General features: G+C 43.0%; 1 long non-coding RNA gene and 1 other non-coding gene across 2 annotated transcripts; one reads left to right on the top strand and one right to left on the bottom strand.

Moving 5' to 3' along the window:
* The first annotated feature begins 357 nt into the window (after positions 1–357).
* Positions 358–23,475, top strand: LOC112640906 (uncharacterized). The gene is made up of 3 exons (XR_003124335.3): positions 358–924; positions 2,596–2,771; positions 23,114–23,475. It is a non-coding gene; the product is annotated as an uncharacterized LOC112640906 (long non-coding RNA).
* On the bottom strand, positions 17,843–18,047 carry LOC112641114 (small nucleolar RNA U3). Its single transcript, XR_003124513.1, has one exon. It is a non-coding gene; the product is annotated as a small nucleolar RNA U3 (small nucleolar RNA).
* Positions 23,476–25,175: the final 1,700 nt, after the last annotated feature.

The raw sequence follows: 25,175 nt of genomic DNA, 5'->3' as shown, positions 1-25,175 counted from the left end.
CATATCTTTTAGCAAAGTCCTTTGAGCACCATCTGAAGAGAATCACTTTAAAGAACCTTTAAATGTTCCATGTCTATGTGAGTCCCACAAAACCTGAGGTTTACTTTTGGCTGTTTGACTTTCTCTCCCCCAGCTGTCATTTGGCTCAACAGAGAAAAGTGACTTTTTCCGGAATTCAGAAGAATGAGCTGAAATTGTTACAGGGACCCCAGTCTTTGTAGTGGAGATTTAGCAAGTTAATAATAGGTAGAAAGAGTTCATTCTATAGAAGTCCTGGCCAACAGTTCCTGCCCATTTGACATTATATAAAAATATATAAGGGAAAAAAAGTCTTATATTTTATTGCTAGCACTTTCTCTGACTGCCTCCTCTAAACTCCAAGTTGCTGATGGCACTGAACTCCAAAGTGCCCTTGATACCAACGCCCAGTAGCTGTTTCCATTCACCTTGCTGAATAAAAGCCAGAGTGCTGGCCTCTTGCTAGGATTTCTGGCAGCACTTGCGTCAGTAATTCATTCCAATAAAATGGTCCCTTTATCAACTGAATCCCCAAACAAAGTCTGTACTAACAAAAAGCCCTTTTCATGAAAAGAAGAAGGAGGGGGGAGAACTTTGGAAAACAGTTTTCAAATGTCCTCTAACTTGTGACTGACACAAGAAGTGGTCCCATCTGGTCCTGGCCAGCTGTGGCTCTCCGACCAATGCACCAGGTATTCAGAGTACTGTCTACCCCTGGGGGGTGGGGGTGGGGAGATGGACAGCAGAGCCACAGACCACTGCCTTTCAAGACTGGTTTAGCCTGAGATGACAGCCATACCTCCAACACCAGAGGAATAATAAACTCCTTGGTTCACAAGTCTCAAAACTCGGAAGGAGAACATCTTCAACCTTCCGCCTCTGGAGATACAACATAAATTGTCCCAGGTAAGCATCGTCTTTCTCATGGAATGCACAAGATTTTTTGTGTAGTCAGTCCTGCAGGGTTTCATCTCATAGACTCATGACCCACCCTCCTCCCACTGCTGGGGGACCTCTGAGGGTTGAAACGGCCTGGCCCCAGCTGCTGTTTCTATAATCAGTCCTTTCCCTATTCCTAAGATTCCAGGTCCTGGAGTGACAGTGCCTGAATTTGAATCCTGACCATAGTAAGCTGCTTAACCTCCCCAAGCCTCAGTTTCTTTATCTGTAAATGGGAACAATAATAGTACTTACCAGTGATTTTGTGTGTGTGTGAAGATTGGATGAGGGGATTCATTTAAGGCACTGTGCCTGCCAGAGAGTAAGTACTCAATACCATTCCAGTGTCACTTTGTATCCCCAATTGTGACAGAGACTGTCAGCGTCCCCTACTATGTGTTCTCTCCTTCCTTGGTATGGATTTTTCAGTGCATACCTGAGAACAGAGCATAAAATATGCATAAAATAAAACATGTGCCAACTTTACTTGGGGCTAGATGTGGCCATGTGACTGAATTCTAACCAGAAGGATCAGAATGGAAGGGGAATGTGCAATTTCTGGATTGGGCCCTTAAAGGGAGGGGCAGGCCTGCCCTTTCCTCACCACTGATGATGAAATGGCAGGTTATAGAAGTGAGTCCAGTGTAGACTGCAGACCCAGGGCAACAAAGCAGGTATGGCCCTGCAGCAGGACAGAAGACTGGGCCCCTGACACCTCCAAAGAACGGGTTACATAAAGGAGGTGTAACACCCGCCCCCGGTTCTTAGGGGGTTCTTATACATGCAAGTCCTAAAGATTTTGCTGCTCAAACTGCTGTGCAGGGAGCCTCTGAGAAATGCAGAAGCTCAGACTCTTACCCAGACCAATGGAATCAAGATCTCTATTTTAACAAAATTATATCCAGGGGATGTATAGGCACGCTACAACTTGAGAAGTCTTGTCCTAAAGAGCACTCCTATCAAGAACAAGTCCTCGTCAGGAGCTGGAAAGAGGACGGTGCTGGTGACTGGTGTTTCTACCACCATCGGGTGCTGCCTCCCCCTGGGCTCTCATTTGGGAGGAACTGGGGTTTTGCTGGTGCTTGTGGCTTCTACCAACTTCCATGCCTCCCTTTGACTCCCGCGGCAGCCGTAGGAAGGCAGCAGGATAGTCCCACTTTGGTGGACTGCTTGAAGAGGCAGTGGGGATACATGGCATTCCCTCAGGAGTCTGAGGCTTTGGCACGTCCTTTAACTGCTCTCATGACATACTCAGGCCATAGACACCCTTCCACAAGCCCAGGTGTCTAAACAACCCATTGTGTTGTTTCACCTTCAGTCCTGGTCTGGGTTAGCTGCTCAAAGCTCACTCAACCGTGGGATAACCCGCTCATTTGAGCCTTTCCAGAATGTCCCTGGGAAACTGCCAAACAGCCTGGCATGGAAATTGGCTGGAGTCGTTTGAGGGGAAGACCCGCCCAAAGGGATCACCCAGGTGTTAAGGCAGGCTTTGTGTATACTGTAAAGAAATCTGTGTCTTCAATTTACCGCTGGGAAACTAATTCAGAGTAGCAGCCACATAATTCAGTACTTTCCTGGCTGGAAACCTCTTCGAGGTGTATCTCCAAGGGTTTAAACCAGATCTTTCCTACGACTTAGGCCTGCTGGCTCTTTATCTGGCTTTGGCTGTGGTGGAAACAGCTGGTCACCATCCAGAGGACAATCCTGCATCCTTCATTTTCTTGAAGATGGTGATTAAATCACTCATCATCTCTTCGCCAGGATGTTGTGAAGATTATGTCAGCACAGTGCCCAGAGCTCCCTGGAGATAAACGGTGAGCAAACACAGTTTGCTATTAATTTATCATCATGCGAGGCAGAAAGTTTTGGCGAGGTCAGTATTTTCATTCCTGCCTGAGAAGTGGCCGATGCCTATTGAAGATGACACCTTCCACCCCTCAGTTCTAAGTAACTGCTATTGTTTAGGGGATTACCTGTTTCAGGTTTCCATTTCTGAAGGTGGAAGAAGACCCTGGGACGTGGGTTGGACAATGTTAAGTAGCAATCGCCGCTTGGGCCCTTAGCTTACTGGACACTTATCTTACTCTGACTTGTCACAGCAAACCTGGGGAGATGCGAATCATCCTCATTTGACAGATGAGGAAACTGTAAGGTTAGACTATCCGCCCCGGGCCCAGGCAGCAGGAGATCAGGGCCCCGTTCAATCAGAGAAGATGCACACCTCCTCTCATTCGATCCTCACCAGACACCAAAGAGAAAGGCATCAGCCCCCTTGAAGAGGTGAACAACAGACTCAGATCAGCTCCCCCGTCCCTGGTTCCACGTCTAAGCAGCAGACAGCAGCGTCGGGCTGGGGCTGGGGCTGGGGCTGGGGCTGGGGCTGGGGCTGGGGCTGGGGCTGGGGCTCGCCTGCCCGCGGGCCGCACTCTCCCACCCAACCACACGCACACGTCTGCTGCTCTGCTGCTCCGTCAGCAAATCAGAAAGAGGTTGTGAAAGCTGCGTTGACATCTGTTATGTAAATCTGCCCCCAAGCTAAGGTTTTCCTTCATTCTTTAGTAATAGAGGTTTTTGATGTGTCTCAGCATCTGTCCTCAGCGTTCCGACTTGTTTCCTCTGTGGGGCTGCCAGTCCTGCGAGGCCCATCCAGCAGGTAATGTAATTAGTCGCCTCCACTCATGTTCAAGGCACGACCGTCCTTACTCACGGTCATTTATTCAGAAGTGAGAAAGCTCGGCCTTAACTATTTGATGCAGAGTCAACGCGGTGAAGAGTGACATTCAACAGGTCCAGAAAGGTGGGTGCTGGAAAACCCTGTAACATTTGCTGGGGCCTCCGGGCAGATGTGACTTTTCTTTCCAGCCTGGCATTTCAGACAGATTCGCAAGCTGTTACCAACCCAGGCGGCACCCGGCGCCTGCATCTCCTGACCTTTATTTTTACTGGATCTCTTTTCTTCTTCTGTTGACGGTCACTGTACTCCACCATCTGGGCTAGGACAAGAATCAGATATTTGTGGTCCCTGGGGAAAAAGAACCAGTTTTACTGGAAGAAACTGCTTAGAAGAAAGAAAGAATGTATGAAGTTGAGGAAACTAACATTCCCACCCCTGCTGGTAGCCCTGTAGCCCGCCCCCTTTAGATTTACATTTCAAAGCCCCCAGACTGTTAGGGTCCCCCCCCCCACCCCCCCCCACCCCCCCCCCCCGCCCCTTGGCCTGTCTTACCCTTTATAATTGTTCCTTATCCATTGTAATTTGTTCTAATATCTTACCTAAAGTGAGCTCGGTTTGCCTGGAGTATATTTTAACCCAAAACATGAATTGTCATTTGAAAAACACATGTGTGTTCTGGATCTTTGACTCCTTGTAAAAGTGAGTAGAGCTTTTACAGGATAGGACAACTAAAAAAAAAAAACAAAAAAAACAAAGACAAAAACAAAAGGATAGGACAATTAATGTGCAGGCAATATAAGCAGAAGAAACTTCTCATTCACCAGGACTAAAATTAGAGTCAGTGGTGACCAAGAAAGTATGCAGACGGAGCAGTAAGAAGGAGCTCAGAGGAGGCCTGGAAAAAGGTGGGGAGGTTTTAAAATATTGTAAACAGTTATTCTATTATTTACAGAATAAAATTAGCTCAATGACACATGCTAAGTATGGCCTCAATTCTTCCACCAGCCAGAGCTAAAGACACGGTAAATAACACGTGTGCTCACTTGCAGTGAATCAGGACCCGTGCAGTTTGCTTTTGGGAAGATGGCAAGAGGTGGTCAGTTAACTACAGATCCTGAATTCTGAGTTGCTAGAACTTAGTTGCTTTCCTAATTGTATGAAATTAGATTAATTCTTGGCCTCAGACTTAATTCCCTGTTTATAAATAGAGCCTTCTGCCAACAGTTCACCACCCGCTCTTTGTCACTGGGACTGAGAAGCTACAGAGTGTGGTGGCAAAGGCTCCAGCTACTGGAACTGTCTTGAAGTCAAGTTACTTAACATGGGTGTGTTTTTGCTTTCTCATCTGTGAAATGGGGTTAATGGTGGTATTTACCTCATGTCATTGTGTGGATTCAGTGAGTTAACACATATGAGGCACTTAGGACAATATCTGTCACACTGAATGCTAAATACATTTTAATGGTTTTCATGAATAAAGTTTCTAAAATATTTGGAGGATATGTTCATAAGCAAAAAATACATTGTTTTATTTTAAATATATAAATAATTTTATATATTATAAATAAAGCTTTTCAAACGTAGTGTTATGCTAGAGCTGAGAAAATGGACACTGCCCAAGTAGGAACGGATTGTGCCTTTCTCTCTTTTCAAAAGTCAGCAAAGGCAAGTCATTGGGGACTTAATGTCTCACAAGCAGCTTTTCATACGTTCATTAACTTGTTTATTTTGCTCAGCAAATCAGAGTAACCAGACTATGTATTATTAGGAACCCTCTTTGGTTGGTTATGAATGTTTCTAAGTAGTTCTCTAAACTTGGGTCAGACCCAATGACCCATCTGGCCAAAGGCCTGAAGACAGATTTCTGAAGAATAGCTGCAAGGAACTGTATCTTGGGCTAATTTATTGGGTCCTCAATAAGGAATGTTGACTATTTTAGTTGCATAAAGAATAAGGAACGGGTTGCTGATAAAGGGAGGACAAAAAAATGTTTTCTCTCTATCCATCTTAGGTTTGTTGAACTGGCCTTGATAAATTAGACAAACAAAAGACATTAACAAGAGGGAATTAAACAAATGTTTATTAACAAGTGCACCATGCATATACACAGGAGCACCCAGAGATGAGTAACTCAAAAGGATAGATAGAATTAGGTTGGTATAGTATTTTTTTTTAATTCCTATGTAACTAACATACAGTGTTAGATTAGTTTCGGGTGTACAATATAGTGATTCAACAATTCCATACATGACTCAGTGCCCATCATGATATGTGTACTTTTAACGCCCTTCATCTCTTTCACCCATTCCCCCACATACCTCCCATCTGGTAACCACTGGTTTGTTCTCTGTATTTTAGTCTGGTCTTGTTGTTGTTTATTTGTCTCTCTCTCTCTCTCTCTTTTATAGATTTATTTATTTATTTTAGAGCGAGAGAGAGAGAGAGAGAGAGAGAGAAGGGGAAAGGAGCAGAGGGAGAAGGGAAGAATCTCACGCACACTCCCTGCTGAGCAAGGAACCAACTTGGTCTCAATCCCATGAACCTGAGTTCACGACCTGAGCTGAAGCCAAGAGTCAGATGTTCAACCAATGGAGCCACCCAGGCACCCTATCTCTCTTTTTTTAAGTAAGCTATATATACCCAATGTAGGGCTTGAACTCATGCCCCCGAGATCAAGAGTCACATGTTCTACCAAATAAGCCAGCCAGCTGCCCCTTTGTTTATCTCTTTTGTTCATTTGTTTTGTCTCAAATTCCACATAAGGCTGAAATCACATGGTACTTATCTTTCTCTGACTGACTTATTTCACTCAGCATTATACCCTCTAGGTCCAACCATGTTGTTGCAAATGCCAAGATTTCATTTTTTATGGATAATATTCCATTGTATATGTACCACATCTTCTTTTCCATTCATCCACTGATGAACACTTGAGTCGCTTCCATAATTTGGCCATTGTAAATAATGCTGCGGTACAAATAGGGGTGTATATATCTTTTCAAATTCGTGTTTTCATATTCTTTGGGTGAATACCCAGTAGTGGAATTACTGGGTCATATAACTCTATTTCTAATTTTTTGAGAAAACTCCATACTGTTTTTCACAGTGGCTGTACCAGTTTGCATTCCCATCAACAGTGCACAGGGGTTCCTTTTCCCCCCACATCCTCTCCAGTACTTATTATTTCTTGAGTTTTGGATTTTAGCCATTCTGACAGGTAATATCTCATTGTGGTTTTGATTTGCTTTTCCCTGATGATGAGTGATATAGAGTATCTTTTCATTTGTCTAATGGCCATCTGTGTGTTGTCTTTGGAGAAATGTCTGCTCATGTCTTCTGCCCACTTTTTAATTATATTATTTGGGTTTCTTGAGTTATATAAGTTCTTTATATATTTTGGATATTAACCCCTTTATCGGATATGTCATTTGCAAACGTCATTTCCCATGTAGTAGGTTGTCTCTTTATTTTGTTGTTTGTATAGCATTTTAACAGAACAATACATTTTTAGTGAAGTGTCAAGGAAACAAAAGGACTTTGAGCTTCTAGGGGTGGCAAATTGTGGGAAGACAAATATTTGGGGAAATGAATGGTAGATAAGGTGTAGTTTTAGGAAGATTGTTTTGTAGATTTCTCTGGTGCTATCTCTGAACTGATAAGGGTCTAGAGTTGTTTCCAGTGATTAACTTCTGTCCTTCCTAGTAGAGGGAAGAGACAGGGCACCTTTGCAAATATAAATTCTACTTTTAGATAGGGGTGGGCAGAGTTTGGGGGTTTTTAAAAATCTGTGTCTTCTCAATTGCCTTCAGCTCAGAATAATCCTTATGCCAAAGTGGCATATTTTGGAATGGCATTTTCTGGTACCCACCCTTCACTGGGCTGATAAGGATTTTGTGTTTCTTTTTCATTAACTTGAAACTTGCACTAAGGCTGGTCATTGGGGCTGAACATGTTCAAAGTTTTCTAATCTATTCAAGAAGATAAAAAATTATCTCTACACTCAGACATAATTGGTTGTTGCTTCCTTCAAAGACTTTTTAAAATACCTGATCCTTGAGGGTGCCTGGGTGGCTCAGTGATTGAGTGTTTGCCAGGTCGTGATCCCGAGGTCATGGGATCAAGTCTTGCATGGGGTTCCTTGCGGGGATCCTGCTTCTCCCTTTCTGCCCATGTCTCTGCCTCTCTCTCTGTATCTCTCACAAATAAATAAATAAAATCTTTAATAAAATAAAATACCTGATCCATGAAATGCCAAATTTACAGAACAGATGACTAAGGGGGTGATCATTCATAAAACACAAAAAATATTTCCTTCTGTTCAGCAGTTAGCTCCTCTGGAACTCAGAAAAAGAAGTGGGTTTTACATAATGTTTAGGAAATTCATCTGTTGCTTATAGCAAAGCACATTTTCATTTTAAACAGAATGCTCATTTAGAAAGTATTCTGTGTCCAGGCTTGCATTGAGCATCTTTGTCTATTCATCCCTCTGCCAGCCAAAGAAGCGGGAGGGGGAGTGAATGGAGGTCTTGCAAGATAACACAACTCCTACAGTCTTTCCATTGCACTTCTAACTCTGCAGTCCCAGTCCACACTTAGATAAAACGATGATGAGATGTAAAGGGTTATCTGAGAACCTGTGAGATCTCAATCTTACTTGAAGGTTCACCTCAATCTGTTACATTTTTAAAACTAATAAACAGATCATGAGGTATGCAGGGCTTAATCCTTAATTTTATTATGTTGATGATCCACTCACCACCACACCCACTCCGATTTAAAGATCACCTTTAGAATTCACTTGTACTAACAAAGAAGAGAGGTAAGAATGGAAGAGTGGGCGCAGAATAACTACTCGGATCAGTGCATTCATTTCTTCAAGAAATAATCGAGCTCTTCTTACCCTTTAGGAGCTGGGCATCGGGTAAGTGCTGGGGTAAATCAGATGTACTTGATTTCTATCAAGAACGAGTTCAGTCTATGCTTTATTCTCTGTTCTTGCCCTACCCTCTGCTCCCTGTCTTTTGCCCAAAACCATTCCACAGAGGTGCAACCCCCAGTGAGAGAACAGTCAGAGAACAGGACAAGAATCCCTGGCCAGTGGTCTGGTGAGACTGACACTCCTCATCACCTTCAATGCACACCCCCCATCCTTTTATTCCTCTCTGCCTCCCCCTGCTTTCCTCTGTACCTACATGTTGGCCTTAAAGGACACAGCTTGTATTTGTTAGCTCATTCTTATGTAGTCCTCTAAATGTTCTGGTGTCATTTTTTTCTGATTACAAAAGGAGCACATGTTCATTGTTACATAAAAGTCAAATATTACAGAAGTGCATGTCCTTTGAAAACATATCACTCCATCCCTCCAAATTCTGCAGCCTTTCCTTCTAACTTCAAGTAAAAGACGAAGTCCTTCCACAGCCTACTGATTTGCACACCCCTTCTTTCTCCACGCCCAGGGCCCCAGTTCTGGCCCTATTTCCCATGTTCCAGCAGTACAGCATTCAGCTTGCCTGCACTTCAGCACCTTTATGCCAGCTGTCGCTTCTGCTGGAATGTTCTGCCCCAGATATCTGCGTGGCTTCTGTCTTAGTCAGTTTGGGCTGCCATAACAAAATACCATAGCCTGGGTGACTTAAACAACAGAAATGTATTTTCTCACCGCTCTGGAGGATTTAAGTGTAAGATCAAAGTTCTAGCCAATTTGGTTTCTAGTGAGAACTCTCTTCCTGGCTTGCAGACAACCGCCTTCTTGCCCTGTCCTCACATAGCCTTTCCTTGGTGCGTGCTCACCACCTCATTTAGCCTCGGTGACTTCCTGAGAGGCCTCATCTGCAAACACAGCTACAGTGGGGGATACGGCTTCACTATATGACTTGGGGACAACACAAACCTCAATCTAGAGCAACTTCCTGCTTCTGCTCTCGTTTACACATCGCCTTATCAGAGAGGCCTTCTCTGGCCTCTGCTTAAAAGCACAGATTTATTATTTCTCATAATTCTGTGGGTCATCTGGGTTCACTGGGGTTCTAACAGCTGCAATCATCTGACTGAACCCAAGGGTGTGCCATTGCCTTACCTGCCTGATGGAACCTCACTGCTGCTGTTCCAGGGCCTCTCTCTTCAGGGAAATCTCATTGTTTTAGAATCTAGTTCAGCATGAATGTTGGACTGAGGTCAAGAATGGAAGCTTCAGGGCTCCTCAGGGCCTGGGTTCCTGATGAACAAGTCAGGGACAGCATGGCCCATTGCATGAGGAGGTAGACACGTAACTGTGTGATTGGTTAGGTGCCATGACTGTTGCAGCCTGCCGCATGATCCAATGAGAAGTTGCCACTCCACTCTTACTTTTTTTCATAGTCATTATCCCTGGTGAACAAAGGACAAATCTGACACAAAGAGAGAGATTTGCCTCTTTCTATTCACTGCTGTATCCCTATCACCTTAGAATGGAAACTGACTAATGGAGGTTGCTTAATAAGCATTTGTTAAGTCACTGAAAACATTAATTTGAAAATGTTTTCCACACCCTTCATCTTTAACAGCTTTAGAACTGTGGACACACTTCTACCGTTAAAAAGCACTTTCCCATACAAACATTTAATTTTACTTTTCACCACAGCCTCATGAAGAAGGAGTGTAAGTATCATCGTTCCTACTTTATAGATGGGGGGAGAGAGGCCTAGGCGATGGAGAGTGGCTTGCCCAACGTCACATGGTGGATAAGAAGAGAGCTTCTGACTTCCCATGCCTGGCTTTCCACCAGCCATCATGCAACCTTTTGGGTACAATTAAGAAATGAACCCTCTGCCTCATGTTTTCCCTCCCCAAGGCTTTGCGCTTGAGGAGCTCTGTAGGGGAAATAGTTTTGGTTACCCAGTTGGCTACAGACTGTGAGGTCTACAGGCCAAAAGAAGCATTATCTCTTTGAAATCTCCCTATGGAGGCCAAAACCTAAAGATCTCAGTGACCCAGAGCCATCAAGACACCAAAAGGTAAGGGTGGCCAGACCTATCTCTGTGGACCTTGCCCTGGATTGCACTGCACTGTTTGTGTAAAGTTAAACTTTAAATCTGCGTATCTCACCAGTGGTTGCCAGGTTGTTCTGGTCTGGACAAACCTTGGTTTAGCCTATAGGGTACAGAAAACAATCACCTTTCAAGCTGTAAGCTGCTATTCCATCCAGAGAAGGGTTGGTTAATGAGTACATCTTCACATCAAGGGGAAATCACACCAGATGGAGAAAGTCCTCAACTCTGTACGTTCAAGATATTTTGTGGTGCTTTTAGGGGGTACAGAGGAAGGCTCATCTTCTTTAAGAAAGTCCTTCGAGAGATAGTTTGCTACTGTAGCTGGAAGCAAGTTAAAAGTTAAAGTAAAAACAGTAATTTTTAAAAGAGGAAGTTTTCTTCTTTCTGCCTTATTCTTTCTCTTGCCTTGTGATGCTGTTTCTAATTTGCTACTTAATGTCATTCTAAGGAAAAATCACGATTTTGGATTATCATAAAATTTACCATCTTTACATTATGCAGTGTCCTTTTTTTAAAGTTGAAGTCTAGCTTAGATTCAAATGTACAATATAGTGGCTTGACAACTCTATATGTCACACTATGCCCACCACTAGTGTAGCTGCCACCTGGCCCCATACAAGACTACTATAATACCACTGACTGCCTTCCCTACGCTGTACCTCTCATCCCTGTGACTTATTCATTCCATAACTTGAAGCCTACATCTCCCACTCCCCTTCACCCATTTAGCCCACTCCCTTCACTGTACATTTTAAATACCAATATAAGAATATTATTAAACTTATATGCAGAAGAGTGAAATTACACAATTTGTATTTCATAGTTCAGACATGCACGCAGCTTTGGTTCTTACCAGAACAGTAGAAGTGCCAGACAAAACTAACTCGTCTCTTTTCATTTCAACAGATGATACATATACATTCTATCAACACTCTACCTTTGGTTTACTGATGAGTAAGAAAGGACTTGAAAAGAGGAGGAACTTTGGGTTTTCATCTTTCCCTTTCTATGTTATCATATTTTACATATGTAGTTGGTTAATACAGGGAAGTAACATTAATAAGAAAGGATATGATAGGATTCTTTAGTCATTTGTTAAATAACATTATTTACATTTAGAGTCCCATTTCTTTCTTTCTGCATTCAAATCAAGTTCTGGTTTAACTGGAAAGTAAGTCTCCTCAGGACTCTGAGTGCACAGCCCCCTCTGTTATAGACAGAGCTCACTCACCTTGTCCTTGCCTTGAGTATTACTGAACTCTCAGGCATCATGGGAATCCGTGGTAATTCTGTGCTCATGGGACATCAAGAATGTCACATGCAAATGGAACAGCAAGGAAGAGTACACACTCATACCTATCTCCTCTACTCACACACATGCTCCCTGGTCCCACCAATGTGTAAGATCCAAGTTCAAAGATAAAATTATTGGGACGCCTGTGTGGCTCAGCTGTTGAGCATCTGCTTTCGGCTCAGGGCATGATTCTGGGGTCCAGGATTGAGTCCCACATCCGGCTCCTTGCGGGGAGCCTGCTTCTCCCTCTGCCTATGTCTCTGTCCCCCGCCCCCGCCCGCTCTCTGTGTCTCTTATGAACAAATAAATAAAATCTTCAAAAAAAAAAAGATAAAATTATTAAAAATCTCAGAAGGCAATAGCAGAGCATTAAACCAGGTATGGTATGACTGTACATTTCTTACATTCTTTTTTTTTAAGACTTTTGTTTTTGTTTTTTAAAGATTTATTTATTTATTCATGAGAGACACAGATTGAGAGGAGAGGCAGAGACACAGGCAGAGGGAGAAGCAGGCTCCCCCAGGGAGCCTGACGCGGGACTCGATCCCGGATCCGGGGATCACGACCTGAGCCAAAGGCAGCCACCCAACCACTGAGCCACCCAGGCATCCCTAAGACTTTGTTTTTAATATTTTTTTTTAATTTTTATTTATTTATGATAGTCACAGAGAGAGAAAGAGAGAGAGGCAGAGACATAGGCAGAGGGAGAAGCAGGCTCCATGCACCGGGAGCCTGATGTGGGATTCGATCCCGGGTCTCCAGGATCGCGCCCTGGGCCAAAGGCAGGCGCCAAACCGCTGCGCCACCCAGGGATCCCCCTAAGACTTTGTTTTTAAGTAACCTCTATACTCAATATGGGGCCTGAACTTACAACCACAAGATGAAGAGGTACATGCTCTTTTTTTTTTTTTTTTTTCAAGATTTTATTTATTCATTCATGAGAGACACAGAGAGAGAGAGAGAGGCAGAGACACAGGCAGAGGGAGAAGCAGGCTCCGTGCAGGGAGCCCGATGCGGGACTCAATCCCAGGACCCCAGAATCACACCCTGGGCTGAAGGCTCCGCTAAACCACTGAGCCACCTGGGCTGCTTGGCTGCTCGTTGTATTCTTTTTTTTTTTTTTTTTTTTTTTATGGAAGTTACTATTTTTTATTGACTACAGTTGACACACAACGTTACATCACATTCAGGTGTACAATATAAAAATTCAAAAAGTTTATACGTTATGCTATGCTTATCCTAAGTGTGACTACCATCTGTCACCAAACATTAAAAGTCATTATTTATTTAGTTTTGGGACTATGTGCCAGGTGTCATTGCCAGTCCTCTACAATCACACTTTATTCTTCCAAGAACTACATTTGGTAAATCATAATATCTTCATTTTACAGATTAAAAAAAAAAAAACCAGAATAGCGGTTCATCACCAAACTATGTCACTCCAAAAAAAAGCAACAAGGTCATTTATTTCCAAATCATACTTGCTTCATTAGAGTAAGCTTTCCATCATCAGCAGGGATCAGATTTGGCTTTATGTTAGATCTTTTATCTTTTTTTTTTTTAATTTTTTATTGGTGTTCAATTTACTAACATACAGAATAACCCCCAGTGCCCGTCACCCATTCACTCCCACCCCCCGCCCTCCTCCCCTTCTACCACCCCTAGTTCGTTTCCCAGAGTTAGCAGTCTTTACGTTCTGTCTCCCTTTCTGATATTTCCCACACATTTCTTCTCCCTTTCCCTATATTCCCTTTCACTATTATTTATATTCCCCAAATGAATGGAGGTTCCTCAAAGAGTTAAAAATAGACCTGCCCTACGACCCAGCAATTGCACTATTGGGGATTTACCCCAAAGATACAGATGCAGTGAAACGCCGGGACACCTGCACCCCGATGTTTATAGCAGCAATGTCCACAATAGCCAAACTGTGGAAGGAGCCTCGGTGTCCAACGAAAGATGAGTGGATAAAGAAGCTGTGGTCTATGTATACAAGGGAATATTACTCAGCCATTAGAAATGACAAATACCCACCATTTGCTTCAACGTGGATGGAACTGGAGGGTATTATGCTGAGTGAAGTAAGTCAGTCGGAGAAGGACAAACATTATATGCTCGTTGTATTCTTAAACCAGGCCTTCCTTGCTCCTTGCTCTTCACAGCAGGGAGAGGGAGGGTTTCCTTGAGGAGCTGTAAGCATACCCTTCCAACCGTGCTCTCCATTGTTCTCCATCTTTGGCCAGGAGAGTGTTAAGTTTGTTTACAGAGTTATCCATCCTGAAAGAGATCAGGAAAAGGAACCATTCTTTTCTTAATTCATTCAGTACATAGGTATTGATTGCCTACTGTTTGCAAGGCACAAATCCCTGATGTTTAATTATCCAATTTGACTCTCAATAGAAATGGAGTTAACAACTGATCATGAGGAAGTCTCCATAAAGTCTCAATAGTATGGGCTTTGGGAAGCTTTTACATTGGTGAACACTTCACCTATTGGCAGGATGAAGCCTTAGTACCCTCTCCAACCTTATCCTTATGTATATCTTCATCTGGCTGTTCATGTGTATCCTTTATCACGTCTTTTAATAAACTGGTAAAAGTATGTATTTCCTTGAGTTCTGTAAGCTGTTCTAGCAAATAATCAAATCAATGGGGGTGGAAGTCATGGGAACCTCTGATTTTAGCCACATCAAACAGAAGTTGTGGGTAACCTGGTGACCTACTACTTAAAACTGGCATTGAAATGGGAGCTCAGACTCATGGGACTGAGCCCTTCACCTGATCTGATGCCATCTCCAAGTAAATGTCAGAATTGAGTTAATTTGTGGGACACCCAGCTGGTGTCACAGAATTGCATGATGTGAGAGGGAAAAAAAAAACCTAACCCCCTGCACATCTGGTATCAAAGGCATCATGAGCATGGTAGTCATGTGGTGATATGAGAAGAAAGGAGAAACATGGGACTGAGTTTTTTCTTTATACCATGTTGTTAACATACTTTTTCCTTCTTTATTGCTACTAATTGGTGATATAGTCCTGGCAGCACAATAGGAAATATAAAGCTTTCATTTTCAATGTTCTACAAGCTCTAGAAGTCGAGAAATAGTAATAATAGCATAATTTATATCACGTTGGAGAGCCTGCCATGATTTTCTCTTACTTACCTTTGTGGTGCTATCTGCTGTAGTCCTTTGCAATCCATTTCATTTACTACCATGTCATCTTCCAAGGCCAGCCATCCTTCTCTCCTTCCTTCCTGCCGCTTTCCTTCTTCCTTCCTTTAATTCCATTAGGGTACTGCAAGTGGTTTGTATCAAAACAATTGATTCAATTGAAAATTATTCTAGCTGATAATTATGTCAGAAAAAAACGGCTAAACACAAATCAAAAACTTGTTCTGTTTCACCATCTCTTTGATCATTAAGATTAAAATTGTATTTGAATATTCATTTATCTATCCGAAAGGTATTGATGAGATAGGCTAGGTGGGAAAAGAGTAGTGGACAACATTAACATGGCCCCTGCTTTCACAGAGCTTACACTCTAGTGGGGGAAAAACCAATAAAGATATTAGCTAACAAATAAGATATTTTCATCAAAAGGTAACTGCTAGGGCGCTGGGGTGGCTTAGTCAGTTAAGAGTCTGAATCGGCTTTGGCTCAGGTAATGATCTCAGTGTCATGGGATCTGACCACATTGGGTTCTGTGCTCAGCAGGGAGTCTGATTGGGGTTCTTTCTCCCTCTCCCTCTGCTCCTCCCTGCCCCACTCTCTCTCTAAAATAAATAAATAAATATTTAATAAAATAGAGTTAACTGCCAAAAAAAATACAAATACATGTAAAAGAGAGTGATTTAGGAAGCTAATTTGGCTCGAGGGTCAGCTAAGCCTTTCAGAGAAGATAACAATTGCATTGAGACCTAAACTAGATCTCAAACTATAATTTGCCTATGCATCTAGTGGTGATCTCGTACAAGTGCAGATTATAATTTAGTAGGTGAGGATTGTGTCTGAGATTCTACATCTCTTATAAGGTTCCCAGTGATCCCTATGGTGCTATTCCATGGAGTCCTCGTAGGGTAGAAAGGACAATAGGAAGAATCTAAAGAGAGCACTAGAAAGAGAAACAACAATTGAGAGGTGCTGAGGTGAGAAAAAGTTTGATGTTTGGGTTAGAGAAATACTGTTTAATAGAGGCGGGGAGTGATGAGTAAGGGGTGAGGAATATGCAAGAAGGTCAAAGCAGTAGGTCAAAGAGTACAGGGCCTTCTAGGCCAGAAGGTTCCATTTTATTTTAGTGTGATGAAAGACATGGAAGATGTCAAGGGGGCGAAGAGTAATGATGTAGGAAAGACGTTAGGGTTTGCAGCTGATGGCCAAGAAAGATTTCTTGAGACACCTTTGATGCAAAAAGGTGGTTTTATTAAAGCCTGGGGATGGGACCCATGGACAGAAAGAGCTGCAGTGAGGTCATGAGAAGGGGTTCATTATAGACTTTCAAGTTGGGAGGAGGTTAGGGATAGCATGTTTTTGAGGGATTTTGGAAGCAAGGTTTCCAGGACCTTGAGGAGGTTAGCTAGTAAGGGAAAGGTCATTTATTACTATCCAATAAACCCTTAGTCATGAAACCCTTAGGATGTGTATCAGTGGGTCGGTCATATGCTTGTGGGTGGTTGCCAACATGTATCTTGGAGGGCAGAGATAAAGGAAGTTTCCAAAGTAGTTTTTTTTTTAAGATTTTTAAAAATTTATTTATTTATGATAGACACAGAAAGGCAGAGACACAAGCAGAGAGAAAAGCAGGCTCGAAGCAGGGAGCCCAATGTGGGACTTGACTGCAGGATCACTCCCTGGGCCAAAGGCAGGCACTCAACCACTGAGCCACCCAGGCATCCCTCCAAAGGAATTTTTATTTGTTAAAGTAGGATTCTGGGGGTTGGGCTAAGATTACCTTTTGCCCTTAGCAAAGTTTCAACATTGAGGCAACTGAATCCTTAGAGGGATGGCACCCTGCCTGTTTCAAGGACTTGTCAATGGGCTGTAGGTAGTAAGGAAGCTTAATTTTTCTTCTGCCTTTGTGTCCCACATCAAGTAATATGATCAGATTTAAGCTCTTGAAGATCAACCTGACAACTATGGGAGTAATGAATTTTAGGGGAGGAAGAGTGGAAGGAGAAGAGGTTTTAGGAAACCAGAGTGGTACTCCTTGTGTGAGATGTTGGTGGCTTGGACCAGGACAGCAGCAACGGACATCAGGAGCAACAGACAGCTCGGATGGTGATCCAGTGGCAGAGCCAACAGGACAAGTATGTGGTTCAGACATAAGGGAGGTGGGAAAGGGAATTAAGGATGACAACTGAATTTATGTTTTGATCAGTAAGTAGCAGGTGACACCGTGTCCCAAGATGTAAAACCAAAGCAAAAACAAAAACACCAAAACTTGAATTTTCATAAATAGAAAAGGGAAAATTATCTAGAATGACTCTTACTTCTAAAGCCTCCATTTGCATGTTTACTGGTGCAAATTTCATTTAGAATCTGACATCGGACATTGGAATCAAGATGGAAGGGCAAATGCATCTGAGAATTCCTTCCTCCCTTCCTCTCTCCCTCCCTCCCTCTTCCTTCCTTCCTCCTTTCCTCCTTCCTTCCTTCCTCCTATCCTCTTTCCTTCTTCCTTTCTTTTTTCCTTCCTTCCTTCTATCCTCTTTCTTTCTTCCTTTCTTCCTTTATCCCTTCCTTCCCCCCTTCCTCTCTCCTTCCCTCCCTCCCTCCCTCCTTCTCTCTCCCTCTTTCTTTTTTCTTCCCCCCTCCTTCTCTCTTTCCTTCCTTCTTTCCTTCCTCTCTCTCTTCTTTCTTTCCTTCCTTAGCCCCTCAGGAGGCTCTCTCTCTCACAAAGCCACTCTCTCCTCCCTCTCACAAAGGAAGAAAAGAAAGATCATCAGTGACAAAATAGTTGCAGAAGCAACATGAAGAGCCAGTTTCACTCTCAGGAGAGAACACTGCCTCTCTTCCTCACCGTTTCCAGCGCTCTACCTGTTTAGGACACTTCTCTAGTAACAAACTGTAGAAATGATGCTTGAGAGTATAGTCTTGCATCTGAGAATTTAGAATCATTTGGTAATGTATTATCAAAAAAAAGAGGGAGAGAAGCAGCAGCTACCCAGACAAGTGATGGAAGTTCTCTGGCAAACAATGTTTTGTATTATAATGTAAGTTAAATAGATTCTTTTGCCTAAGCCTGGACTTTTCAAATGGAAGTTGATTTCTTAGAACTGGGATGGATGGAAAGTTAGGGTATTTCTAAAGACCCACCAGTAAAATAGCATGTTTTACCCTCAGAGATTGCTCCCTTTTGTGTTCCCATGAATAATTTCTGTCATTTGAAAGAATTTAAGAAAAAGTTATGTTTTCTTTTTCCAGTTGAGCTTCTTTTAACATATTTTTCTGATACCATTAATATACTCATATTTCCTGCTGGAAGAATGGTTAAGATTGAATTATTGTTCATATCTTTCTTTTTTTCCTTTTAAAGTTATTTTTCCTTGAAGAAGTTTCTTTGTCACTGTCAAGGTTAAGTGAAGTCGCTACTGAAGGAAAGAGCAGGAGTTTGGAATGCTTTTCCATAAACCCCAGGGACCTATCCCATGAGAATCCCCTGTAGGGCTCAGGGTTTTTAGGATAAATCATTTTGGAAAAATGTTTTCTTCCTTTGCTGCTAGGTTGACAAGGCAAAAGAAATAATACTTTTTGTGTCAACCTTTGTTCCAGCACAATTTCTCAAAGCAGGTAATAGAAACCATGGGACTTTCTACCTGAATGGCACAAAATTGCATTTTTACCACCCAATGCCGCACATAGCAGATACTCAGTAGATGTTACTGTTAATTGAATTACATTGAATTCCAAGAATCTTCTAGAAATCTTAGATTGGTTCCTTTCATCTTGCAGATAGTGAGCTGGAAATGGAGGGGGACAAGTTGAGAGTCTAGCCCCTAGGCAAAAAGACACATGTTGGTTAGGAATCTCACAATTTCCTTTGAAATTGAAGATGTCAGTTTCTTAAGGATGCTTTATAGATCCAGGCCCTGAACCCACAAACATTCCCTTTGCGATTATCTTGCTACTTCTACAGGCGAACTTTTAAGTTTTTATTTACGGCTGTGGCAGGATAAACAGAGATCCTCCCCGCCCCCGGTTCCATCTGGGGAGAGATTTGGGGATCAAGAAATTCTATAATAGGAAGTAAACAAACATCCTCAACTAACAAGGGGCCTTTGTAATGAAATAAATCCAGGAAGGAAACAAACAGGACTTTAGCCCGCTAATGCCAAAGCTTCCATCATAGGGCCAGGTGAAAAACATGTTAATGGTTGAAAAATACTTGGCTCCTCTGTTACGGGCCTGCATTATCTTTGGAAGATGAGTAATAGGGACCCTGGAGAGACAGTCGTCCTTGGGTGAATCAGGATGACACTTGCCGCGGCCTGCAGCCTTCACCGCCTGAGAGGGAGAGGCCTGGAAGGTTCGCCCTGTGTTGGGCGCCAGGCCCAGCCCCGTCCTGCGTGGAGCTAGCGGCAGGCTGGGCAGAGGAGTCTCTCCTCAACAAGCAGCTGAAGCCCAAGGCATTAATTTTGCACTGAAGAGACAGCAGCCGGGGAGAGAGAGAGAGAGAGAGAGAGAGAGAGAGAGCAGCCCCTGGGACCACTTTGTCTTGTGAGGAATGGCGCAGTTTTCTGTGGCAAAGGGGTGGGAGGTGTTACCTGGGAAGCTTAGAGAGAGGATGTGAGGAGGACCACGGAGGCTTGGGCACCAGTGGAGAGCGATGCAGCATCGCTGTGTAGCCCCTGAGGCCTGAGGGGAGCCCTGGTCCTGTCTGCTCACCTCCACGGCTCCCGCGAGGTCAGAGCGAGCAGGTAACCCAGCGGGTATCACTACTGTTCTCCTACTAGAGTGACTTCGAAACGCTCACCTGGCTTCTTTGGGGCTCCTTCGTCGGTGTTCAGGGGGTGTTTAGGCTCAGGATACTGGGTGTGGATGTGTTTAGGAAACATGACCGACTTCCTGAGCACTTGGTGGGCCTGGGTAGAGGTGGGTCTCAGAGGGACACAGTCCAGGCTTTCCCCCACAACTAGGATAAAGGGGAGTTTCCAAGTCAACAGATGACCCCTGCAAAGAATTATGTGAGACAAGACGCCTACTTTGGCTTGATATCTGCCCGCCCCCCTCAATGTTAGCAAAGTCCATGCACTTCATAGCAGGGTAGGAAGGGGTTTCTGAAACAGCTAGTTCACACGACATCTCATGGTGACTCCAGGTGCTGGGCACGTTTCGGCACTGAGTATTCCTTCTGTAAATGCTGATTCAATGCCTTTAGATGGCAGAGTCTCAGCTTAGTTCTGGGGAAATTAATTCTCTTTGGTTTCTGACCTTAAAGATTTCATAATCTACGGAGGAAGACAACATGAAGAGAGAATTTATTTCAACTCCATTAGATTGAAGAGGAGACTGTGAAATGCGTCCAGTTAGTTCACCTAAGAGACCAGAAGGACCTGAACAGACGCAGTGGCAAGAAAGATGAAGTAGGAGAGGAAGGCTGAGTTCTGAGAGACATTCTGAAGAAATTTCAAATGGCTCCCATGGGCAATAGATTACAAGGGGAAAGAGGGCAGGGTGTAGGGGAAGAAGCCTGTGGCCTCCTATTACATAGTTCTCACCTCATTTATTTAGAAAACCTAAAGTGGAAGTCTAAACCTCAATATCACCAAAGTGAGAGGAAGAAATGAGAGCTCCTCTGCCTTGCTTCTGTCATTTATTGCTCTGCGTGATTAGACTTGATTGAATGGACAGTTGAGCTGTATTAAATTTGAGGGCATTTCAGTGTGAGTTCCAAGGTAACCCCAGAGCGGAATTCACTTGCAGGAAGGGTCAGAGCTGCACCTGGATGTCAGTCCCTAGACACTGTCACAACCAAAGAAGACTCAGTATCACTAGGGTCGGTCCAGGCAGCTTTGGTTGTGGCATTGGGGCCTTGGTATCCTGTGCCATGAACGAGGGTGTTGTTTTGCCTTTTTGGACAAGTGTATGTGTGTGTTGGAGACTTTGTAAGTTCTGGCAGTCCTAGAAAGGGTGGGGTGGAGGACTCACCCCAGGGAAGGGAAGGGAACAAAGAACATGGACAGTGTAACTTGTCCAACACCAACAGCAGATACCCTGTTTTCCTCCTGCAAAAATGAAACAAATGTCAAGATGAGGAAGATATGTCCAGTAGGACAGTGATGTATGGGCTCCGGAATCAGACTGGATGAATCCCTACTAGCCCTGGGGCCCTGGGCTGGTTACCCAAGCTGTCTGAACTCGTAGCTAAAACCTGGCACATAGTAAGTGCTTAGTAAATATTAGCTTCTACTATTCTAAGTTACTCAGAGCAGGAAAGGGAAATCAGAACTATTTTTCTAAACCTGAACAGGAAGCTAAGAAAAAGTACTTTCAAAACAGGACTAGAATATAAGTCCAAAAGCACACTCCACAAAAGAAAAAATAGTGAAATTGGACGTCATCAAAGTTAAAAACTTTATGCTTCAAAGGACACCATCAACAAACTGAAATGACACCTCACATCATGGGAGAAAAGTTTTGCAAACATACATATCATAAGAGGTATATATATCTAAAATCTGTAAACAACCCTTATAATTTGATGACAAAAATCATATAGCCTAATTTTTAAGAATGGGCAGCAGACTGAATGGACATTTCTTCTTCTTTTTTTAAAGTTTTAGGTATTTAACTAATCTCTACACCCAACACGGGGCTCGAACTCATGACCCCAAGATCAAAAGTCATGCTCCTCTAATTGAGCCAGCCAGGTGCCCCAAATGGACCTTTCTTTAAAGAGGATATGCCGACAACAGATAAGCACATAAGGGTGCTTGGTGTCTTTAGCAACCAGAGAAATGCAAACTACAACTACAAGGAGATACTATGCACACACTAGGATGGCTATCATGAAAATGACAAATAGTAAGTGTTGGCAAGGATATTAAGAAATGGAAACACCACAGGCTGCTTGTAGAAACGTAAAATGGTGCAGCCAGTTTGGAAAGCATTCTGGCAGTTTCTGAAAAAGTTAAACATAGAGTTACCATATGACCCATATGAGTAGAGCATTCCTACATCTAGGCACATACCCAAGAGGAATGAAAATGTATGTCCGCACAGACACCTGCACGTGGACGTTCATAGCTATCATTTTGCAATAAAAAGAAATGAAACACTGATAAATACTGCAACATGGATGAGCCTTGAAAACAGTATGCTTAGTGAAGGAAGCCGAATACGAAAAGACCATATTTTGTAGAGCTCTATTTATGTGAAATGTGCAGAATAGGCAGATCTATAGAGAAAGAAAATAGATTAGTGGTTGCCAGGGGTTGGGTCTGTTTGAGGAGGAATGAAGGATGAATGATGATGAATATGGAGTTTCTTATGGGGAGATGAAAATGTTCTAAAACTGATTGTTGTGATGGTCGCATAACTGAATATACCAAAATCCACTGATCTATACACTAAATTGGTGACTTCTATGTGTGAATCATATCTTAATAAAACTGAAAAAAAAAGCGCTAGTACTAGGAGAAGGCCGCATTAGTATGTTAAGAATATTCCTTGTTAGGGGCACCTGCCGGCTCAGTGGGTGGAGCCTGCAACTCAATCTTGGCCTCGTGAGTTCAAGCCCCATGTTGGGTGTGGAGCCTACTTAAAAAACAAAAATTAAAAAAAATACACCAATGGGATGCCTGGATGGCTCAGCGGTTGAGTGTCTGCCTTTGGCTCGGGGCATCATCCTGGGGTACCGGGATCGAGTCCCCCGCCGGGCTCCCTGCATGGAGGCTGCTTCTCCCTCTGCCTGTGTCTCTGCCTCTCTCTGTCTCTTATGAATAAATAAATAAAATCTTTTAAAAAAATACACAAAAGAAAAGAATATTCCTGGTTATATATCCCATACAGACTGTGTATTTCAGATTAATAGATCACTATTATATGAAAAATTTCTAGCGCTGTGCAAAAGATTTCCCTTCACGGTCCTGGGTGGTCTACCTTTTCATTAAGGACCCAGAAAAGGTCACATGTGCTGAATGTCTTGCCCTTGTTCTTCTAGATCCACTCTCTGCCGTCCACCCTGCTCTGCGGAGGCTGCCTAGTGTGAACTCTGCCATGGGGCTCCCATGGCCATCGTGGGTCCGGCAGGAGACCAACCACACAGGAGGCAGGAGAAGGGAGGAGCCTGGGGATGTTAACTCAAACCCTGCCAAGCAGGAGTGGCACAAAGCAGGAACTAAGGACACCTGGACTAAGAACGATGGGACGACTCTAACAAGAGGATGTTTAATACAAGGTTCAGGCGAAGACGTGGTGACTACAACATTAGGTGCAGTTTTGATTATTGTCAACTCACTATGAATCAAGAGGTGACAAAATGCACACCCCCCCCCCCAAATAAAATTCCAGCCTTCTAAAGCCCCAGGTAGAGGAATGCATTCTGTTCCTTTGTGGTCAGACCGCTCCTGGAGTACTGTTTTCAGCTTTAGGTGATACGTGAAAAACCAGCTGCAGTTGTTAATGTGTCTATTTTAATATCAGCCCATCTCTTAGGTTCGGTCGGGGATGAATACATGCTATGAAATTAGGTAATTGCTTAGTAGACATGGGGCTGATTCTTTTAAAAAAATATTTTATTTATTTATTCATGAGAGACACAAGAGAGGCAGAGACAGAGGCAGAGAGAAGCAGGCTCTATGCAGGGAGCCGGATGTGGGACTCGATCCCGGGATCCTGGGATCATGCCCTGGGCCAAAGGCAGATGCTCAACCGCTGAGCTACCCAGGCGTCCCCATGATTCTAAAATAACCTTTTCCTTCCAATTTTCAAGAAATTGTTTTTGAACCAAACTCTCACTTCTATTAAATTCTTTCCCAGGAATCTTCTGGAATTTTTATACAAAGAGACGTAATAATTTACCCCACTGAAGATTAATAGACCTTAATCAAACCCAGACCTATGTACACATTTTAGTTGCAAGCCAAGCACATGTGGAAGAGCTATCTAATCAATAAATTTGATCAGAAATAATTTCTCATAGGCCTAGTTTTATATGTATGGTGAAATTCAAATTGAGGTCAAAGAATGTCAGAATGTTCATGCAAGAAGTGGTTTTGATATCATTTACCCAAACCTCTACTGTTGTACGTAGGGAGACTGAGATCCTGGTTTTCATCTGACTTCTGATAATAACCCCGAGTCTATTACCTGTGCTCCACTGCCTTCCTGATGAAATCATGCTTCTAAAAGTTGATGAGTTTGGACCAACTTGGAATGTACTTAGGGGGTCTTATTTTCTCAGTGTTTATTTGGTGTCTACATTGTGATAAGGCATTGTGTATCACATACCCCAGGCATTTGTCTGCTGCATTCAAAACTAAAAATGTATATATATATATATATAGTACTTACGATGTTTTACTGAGACTTTAAAAAAAAATTTTCCTGATTTTTCATCTTATCCATTCATTACACTAACATTTACTGAGAATCTATTAGGTTGTGTTCCAAGGGGGTAAGTGAGAAAAACAAACAAACAAAAAAAAAGGCTTTGCCTTCATAGAACTTACCTTGTAATTTTTCTTTTTATATTTGGAGTGGATTTCAAGGGAACTGAAAGAATTCTTGCGTTACTTCCTGAGATAGCTGGCCTCTGAGACAGCCTCCAATGATCCTTGCCTCCCGGTGATCATACCCTGATAATGCCCTCCGTGTATGCGTACTGGGACACCGTGGAGTGACAGTGCGTGCCTTTGAGTTTCAGTCATGATAAATATTGCAGCTTCTGTCTTTGCCTCTCTTGGCTCACTTACTCAGGGGAAAGGACCCCAAACAGCTTTGTGGAGAGGCCACGCATAGGGCAGAATGGAGACCTCCTGTCAACAGCAACACCAATTTTGCATCCGTATGAGTGAGTCTTGGAAGTGAATCTTTGGCTGTGTCTTGGAGGTGGTCCTTTAACCTCGGACAGGTCTTCAGATGGCTGCAACCCTGGCTAACATCTTAACTGCAACTCCCTGGAGGACCTCGATTCAAGACTTCCAGCTATGCTGCTTCAGAATTTATGGCTCACAAAAATTGTGGGAAATTTGAATGTTTATTGTTCTTTTACACCACTAAGT

This window comes from Canis lupus, chromosome 6 (genome assembly GCF_003254725.2).
Source record: "Canis lupus dingo isolate Sandy chromosome 6, ASM325472v2, whole genome shotgun sequence".
Classification (NCBI taxonomy): Eukaryota; Metazoa; Chordata; class Mammalia; order Carnivora; family Canidae; genus Canis; species Canis lupus.
Note: the sequence above shows the minus strand (reverse complement) of the source record. Positions and strands in the feature narration are given on the sequence as shown.